Raw genomic sequence first — 7707 nt, 5'->3', positions numbered from 1 at the left:
GATCATACACTGGATCATACATATACATAGCGATCTACTGCGATCCTAGCTACTCGAGGATGATGAATGGCACGAAAGGTCCCCTGGCGGCAGCCTCCTCCTCTGCCCTGGCGGCAGCCTCCTCCCCCCCCTGGCGGCAGCCTCCTTCGCATGGAATTCCGCCACGGCGGCGATGGCCGCCGCCTCCTCCTCTGCCTCCGCCCGAGCTTTCTCGGCGGCATCCGCCTCGGATTCGGCCACCGCACGCCGGAAGGCCGCGTCCTCCTCCGCCGCCTCCTCTTCCTCCTCGCCGCCTCCGCTTCCTCCGCCGCTGGTGCTGCCGATGGTTGCCCTCCATGCCGCCTTCGCCGCGCGGTCGCGCTGCCACTCGGCGAGCCACTTCTCGAAGGCTTCGCCGCTCATCGGCTTGAGCGGCGGGTCTTGCCGGTACCACCGCCCACCCGCGGCGTACTCCCGGAGCGGATCCGGCACGTACAGCGCGCCGGCGTACCGGCACGCCGCACGGCAGCTCCCCGCGGCGGAGCGCTTGCACTTGAGCCGCCAGGCTTCCTCCACGGTGTCCGGCGAGCGGGATCGCTTCGATCCGCTCGCCGGCGAGGCGCTACTACGGCGGCGGGAGTCCATGCAGGTGGCGGCGGGTGGAATGCGGCGCGGGGGAGCGACTAATTGCTCGCCGGAGCAGGAGGAGGAGGCGGCGGCGCACGGCGGAGCTAGGGTTGCGAGTGAGGGGTTAACCCCTCACTCGCACCTGCGCCCGGTATAAGTAGGGGGCGGAGGGGCCAATTTCCTGGGCCCCGTATTCCGCCGAAACGGGGCAGCCCGAATACGGGGCGTGCTAGACGGTCCAAACCGCGCCTGCCCCGTATCTCGCCGGAATTTTACGGGGTGGGCGGGTTATAAGGGGCCTGTTAGACATGCTCTAAAGAAAGATCATCCCATCCCCTCAAATACTTAGAACCAATTAGAAAATGTGACCGAATTTGCACCATACATCCATCAAACTGTGGACCATCTCATCCAATATATTTGTCCACAAACTAAACGGCACGCTAGAACATAGCACCTGCGTACCCACTCTTGACTCATCTACAGTTCGTCACCGTCTACAGTTTGTAGGGAGATAAGGTCCATGTGTGTACTGCTGTACTGGTGCCTGTAGAAGCATTTCAAATGTAGTGCACCCCTCTTGAATACTGCATGCAATGTTACAAAGACTACGTACCTAATGACATCCTTCTTTCCTACGGGGATCGTCTTGTACTGATTAATTCAGTTCTTACTAGTTTACCAATGTTTATGCTATCCTTCTTTCAGTTACCTAAAGGGGTACGGAAGAGGTTAGATTTTTTCCGATCACGTTTCTTCTGGCAATGTGAGGAAAATAAGAAGAAATATAGGTTAACCAAGGGGAACTTAATTTGTAGACCTAAAGACCAAGGTGGTTTGGGTATTAAAGTTTTAGAGATTAAAAATTCCTGCCTTCTTAGTAAATGGATTTTTAAACTCCTTTCTGAAGAGGGATTGTGGCAACAACTGCTAAGAAATAAGTACCTATCACAAAAAACTCTCGCTGAAGTTGAAAGTAAACCGACTGATTCATCTTTCTGGAAGGGATTAATGAAAATAAAAGGGTTTTTTTTAGTAGAGGTAAATTTGTAGTAGGTTCTGGAGAAGGTGTGCGTTTTTGGGAGGATATTTGGCTTGGTGATGAGGCACTTGCAACCCAGTATCCGCAACTATATAATATTGTCCACCATAAACATGATACTGTGGCAACTGTTATGGGATCAACTCCTTTAAATATTGGTTTTCGGAGAAGACTCATTGGGGATAAGTGGGATCAATGGACACACCTCTGTCAACGCTTAATGATGATAAATTTAAATGATGATATTGATAAATTTGTTTGGGGTCTAACTTCCACAGGGAAATTCACGGTTAAATCGATGTATAATGATATGTTAAATGTTCACACAAGATATCTCCGCAAGAATCTTTGGAAAATAAAATCCCACTGAAAATAAAAATCTTTATGTGGTTCCTTAGTAAGAAAGTTTTGTTAACCCGTGATAATTTAGCAAAGAGGAATTGGAATGGAAATACGAAATGTTCTTTTTGTGATGCCGAGGAATCAGTTGAACATTTGTTTATTTCTTGTCTGTTTGCTAAACTTATTTGGCGGGCTCTTTTCGCTGCGTATAATATTTCACCTCCATCCAATATAACAAATATGTTTGGAAATTGGCTTAATGGAGTTGACAAAGATGATAAGGCTAGAATTCACATTAGCGTTTCGGCCTTATGTTGGTCAATTTGGAATTGCAGGAATGATATGGTTTTTAACAAAAAAGACTCTACCAATTTTTTGCAGGTTATCCACACTATGGTCCACTGAATGCAACCGCCTTCGTATGGTTGCCCAGGATATCTTCAACTAGGCTACTTGGCGGCATGTTAAGAGATTACATGATGCTTAGATTGCTTAGTACTTTCTTATTTTTCCGATGGTTGATTTTTGTATCGACCCTCGCTGATCCGTGAGTTGTAAACTTTGAATTTGGAATGTTTTAATAAAAGGCTGTGTGCATCAACGGATGCAGAGGCCAGGGCACACCCCATGTCGAAAAAAAAACGTACCTAATAACATTGTGCCCACCAAGCCGTTTTAAAGATGATACGCATCACATTAGCTGAATACGAACCGGTCAAGGTGCCAACCGCCGCTATCCCGTCGGCCGTCGGCACATCTCCGTCGGCTCGAGTTTCTGTGAAAGAAATTGTTAATACTATCCTATCAATCCTATTAACCTCTATTCCTTGATGTCGCATCTTTTTTTTTTTGAATTCCTAACAATTACTCTCTGCGGTCTCTTTTAATTGACTCGAATTTAGTATGAATTTGTACTAAATTTGAGTCAATGAAAAAGGAACAGAGAGAGTACTTATGTAAACTACAATGAGTAAGTAATATTAATCTTGAATTCAAATGAAAATAAAATGATTTTTTTCATTTTCTATTTAATATAGAATGATTAATATCTTTAAATCAATAAATCAGAATTTGACAAATAATATGTCTAAATCGATCAGAAAAATGAGAGAAATCCGAATATGACATCTATATCATATTTTGAACCTAACAATGATTTTTAAAAAAAAACATGAGCATTAGATCATGTATCTGTAGTTCAAATTTGCCAGACTTCCTACCGATTTAGTAGGAATTTGTCTTTTTCACGAGAGGTGGACTAAAATATTTAAGATATCCCGGTTGGGAAATTGTGAATTTAAGGTGGTCTAGTATTTTTTTAAAAATGGGTTGGTACCATTGTGAACGTTTAATTTGGTGGTTGCTTTAGAAAACACCCCATTTTTGGGAATCGAAAAATGGAAAATAGATTTTTGGTGCGACGAAAAGGAAATCTTCCTCCTACAACATTATTCGCCATCCGAACATGCACATGTGTGTATAATATGTGAACATTATCACAAACTATGCCACGAATCTAGCCATAACATTGGCCGTTCGGCCTGAAAGCCATGAAACATCGATCATGATAGCTCATTTCTGAGATGTTTTTTTTTTGAGATATTTGCAATATTCCAAGTTTGATATTTTTCCTTTTATCTATGTCACATATTATGACACCACACGATGGTGTTTCATTGTTTTGATCGTTTTTGAATTTCTTATGCCTGATTCAAACTATGGTCAAAACGGCGGGCATGGAAATTCTAAGCTCGGGGATGAGCCTCGCTAAACTTGCAATCAATCTCTGATGAAATAGCATATTGTGAACCTAAAAATGATTTTTCGAAAAAATCATGAGAATTAGATCATGTACCTGTAGTTCAAATCCGACCGACTTCGTGCTCACTTGGTCGAAATTGTCTTTTTCACGAGGGCTGGACGGAATTGTTTCAGATACCCGGTTGGGAAATTGTGTATGTAAGGTGGTCTAGTATTTTTGAAAAATGGGATCGTACCATTGTGAAAGTGATGAGGATATCCCTACTACACTACTATCACCGTCATTGCAAGATGAAGACGATGCTGCTGTGAAGCTCAAGTTCAATGAAGTCAGGATTGGACCAATGACACGAGCTCGTGCGAAGCTACTTAAACAATAGGTGAATTTGTTCCTAATTGATACTTTGATCGATGAGAACTTTATACTACCTAAGTCCTATTACTTATGTATGATCAGGTATGAAGAAGGAGCAAGCATCGCGCGAGGAGGCGAGGAGCAGTTGGACAAGAAGCTGGACGTGAAGCTGGACATGGAGCTGGATATGAAGACATCCCATGGACGCACGAGGGAGTAGCGGGAGGCATGCGCGAGAGGAGGAGATGCAGTTCAGGTCGGCGCCAGGCCCGATCAGACCGGCCGTGCCGCCGGGCCACCCGGCCCCAGCCCCGGTTAGACCGGCTTCCACGCCGGATCAGCCCGGTCCAAACCGGGCGCCATGCTTGTGCCAACCGGGCCACATCCAGTAAGCCTAGAAGCTTAGCCAGTTCCCACCTGGCGCCAGGTCTGGTTTCGACCGGCCTGACCCTTGTTGGGATACGTTGCATAGAAAACAAAAAATTTCCTACAGCGAGAACGCAATCCAAGCCAAGATGCAATCTAGAAGATGGGAGCAATGAGGGGATGAACGAGACTAACCCTTGAAGATTTCCAAAGCCTATAAGAGTAGGCTCTTATTGCTGCGGTAGACGATCACTTGCCGCTTGCAAAAGCGCGTAGAAGATCTTGATCACGGTGCCACGATCGGGCAGCACCTCCGTACTCGGTCACACGTTCGGTGTTGATGACGACGTCCTTCTCCCCGTTCCAGCGGGCAGCGGAAGTAGTAGATCCTCCTCGGAATCCCGGCAGCACGACGGCGTGGTGGCGGTGTCGATGGAGATCTCCGGCGGAGCTTCGCTAAGCATATGCGGGAGAAGTAGTGGAGGAGGGGTGCTAGGGTTTGGGGAGAGGGGGTGCCATGGGCGCCGGCCTCAAGGGGGCAGGGGTGGTGCGGCCAAGCCATGGGCTGCCCCCTCCCTCTCCTCCTCATTATATAGGTGGAACCCCAAGGGTTTGCCCAAAGTCTTTGAATAAGACCCCAACAGAAAAACTGCCTTATGGACGAAACCTAGAGGGACAGGGACTCTCCCCTTCCCCCTTTTCTTGGCCGGCCAAGGAGGTGGAGTCCACCATGGACTCCACCCTCCCACTTGGTTGGCTGGTTAGGGTTTGTGGAGTCCCTCCGGGACTCCTCCTTCCATAGTAATTTATTTCCGGATAATTCTAGAAACCACCTTCCATAAATTCACCGGATCATTTCCAAACTTGGAAAGTGACTTCCTATATATGAATCTTATTCTCCGGACCATTCCGGAACTCCTCGTGATGTCCTGGATCCCATCCGAGACTCCGAACAAAACTTCGAACTCCATTCCATATTCCATATCTACTTAAACGACATCAAACCTTAAGTGTGTCACCCTACGGTTCGCGAACTATGTAGACATGGTTGAGACTTCTCTCCGACCAATAACCAATAGCGGGATCTGGAGATCCATAATGGCTCCCACATATTCAACGATGACTTTAGTGATCGAATGAACCATTCACATACGATACCAATTCCCTTTGTCACGCAATATTTTACTTGTCCGAGGTTTGATCATCGGTATCACTCTATACCTTGTTCAACCTCGTCTCCTGACAAGTACTCTTTACTCGTACCGTGGTATGTGGTCTCTTATGAACTTATTCATATGCTTGCAAGACATTAGACGACATTCCACCGAGAGGGCCCAGAGTATATCTATCCGTCATCGGGATGGACAAATCCCACTGTTGATCCATATGCCTCAACTCATACTTTCCGGATACTTAATCCCTCCTTTATAACCACCCATTTACGCAGTGGCGTTTGATGTAATCAAAGTACCTTTCCGGTATAAGTGATTTATATGATCTCATGGTCATAAGGACTAGGTAACTATGTATTGAAAGCTTATAGCAAATAACTTAATGACGTGATCTTATGCTACGCTTAATTGGGTGTGTCCATTATATCATTCACATAATGACATAACCTTGTTATTAATAACATCCAATGTTCATGATCATGAAACGATGATCATCTATTAATCAACAAGCTAGTTATACAAGAGGCTTACTAGGGACTCCTTGTTGTTCACATAACACACATGTATCAATGTTTCGGTTAATACAATTATGGCATGGTATGTAAACATTACCATAAACTCAAAGATATTATAATAACCATTTTATTATTGCCTCTTGGGCATATCTCCAACAGTCTCCCACTTGCACTAGAGTCAATAATCTAGTTTACATTTGTAAAGATATAACACCTTGGCCTTCCGGTGCTTTATCATGTTTTGCTCACGGGAGAGGTTTTAGTCAACGGATCTGACATCCTCAGAACCGTATGTATTTTGTAATTCATTTGCGTCTCAACGCATCACTCATTTCCAAATGAGTCGGCATTAAATATGTTTGGTCTTCTGGTGGAACCTTAATTCCACGGTCTGAAATATGTCACTAATATTGTCACACACAATATAGCTTCAAAGTTCTGACTCTGTCGGAACTACACCAAGTTCTAAAAGAACCTTTTGACTTAACATCCTTTGTCATTGTCAAAACAATGACATAATCTGCCTTCTTTTGTAAAATCCGTCACAATATTTAGAACTCTTCTAAATCTAGCATAGACAACTTCTAGCTCATTGTGCTACCTTTTAAACAACACTTAGTCTAATTTGAAATTGAAATTTTATTTTCATATGTGACAAAACAAATATCGGTGCAACACTTTACAGCGATTTGTTTGTCATTTCTTCATACAAAAACTATATATATATATTCTTGGTTCTTCTTAAGTACTCAAGAATATTCTTACTGTTTTTCAATGATCATCACATGAATCATTCTGGTATATGCTCCTAACTTTTAGAGCACAAGATATCTGATTATGTACATATTATTCATGATCTAAAATCACTCATGTGTTTTTACTCATCGAGTGTCAGATACACTCAAGTCTTGTTAAACCTTCACATGACAAGACCATTTTCTTAATATTTCTATATTGAACTACTTCAATATCCATTCTATGTACTTTGACTTAAACTTATTATGTGTTTCAATCTATCTTCATAGATCTTGACACTAAATTTGTTTCAGTCCATATCCTTTCATTGAAGTTAATTTCTCAATGAAACCTTTTTAATCAAGTATATAATTACATCATTTATAACCAACTATATGTCATCTACATAAAGTATTATAAATATGTCTCAGCGCTCCCACTTAATTTCTTGCAAATGCAAGTCTCTTCATCGTCTCTGATGAAATCAACAACTCTTTGACTATTTCATCTGGTGAAGATTCCAACTCCATGATACTTACTTCATCCAATTGAAGTTTGTATACCTATCTAGTATTCCACGGACCAGCAAAACTCTTGGTTGTATCTTGTATACACCTTTAATACACACTTCTGATAAGTAATGTATTTTGCCATCCTACTATCATATCTCATAAATGAAAAATGTAGTGATTACTAGAATAATCCACATAGACTATAAGCATTGCTACAGAAGATCTAATCTTATTGTATTCAACTCTTTGAACTTTGTCGCAAACAACTTTTCGACAAGTCAAGCTTCATCTATTTTATAGA

This window comes from Lolium perenne, chromosome 4 (assembly GCF_019359855.2).
Source record: "Lolium perenne isolate Kyuss_39 chromosome 4, Kyuss_2.0, whole genome shotgun sequence".
Classification (NCBI taxonomy): domain Eukaryota; kingdom Viridiplantae; phylum Streptophyta; class Magnoliopsida; order Poales; family Poaceae; genus Lolium; species Lolium perenne.
The sequence above is the reverse complement of the archived record's forward strand: the minus strand, read 5'-3'. Positions refer to the sequence as shown.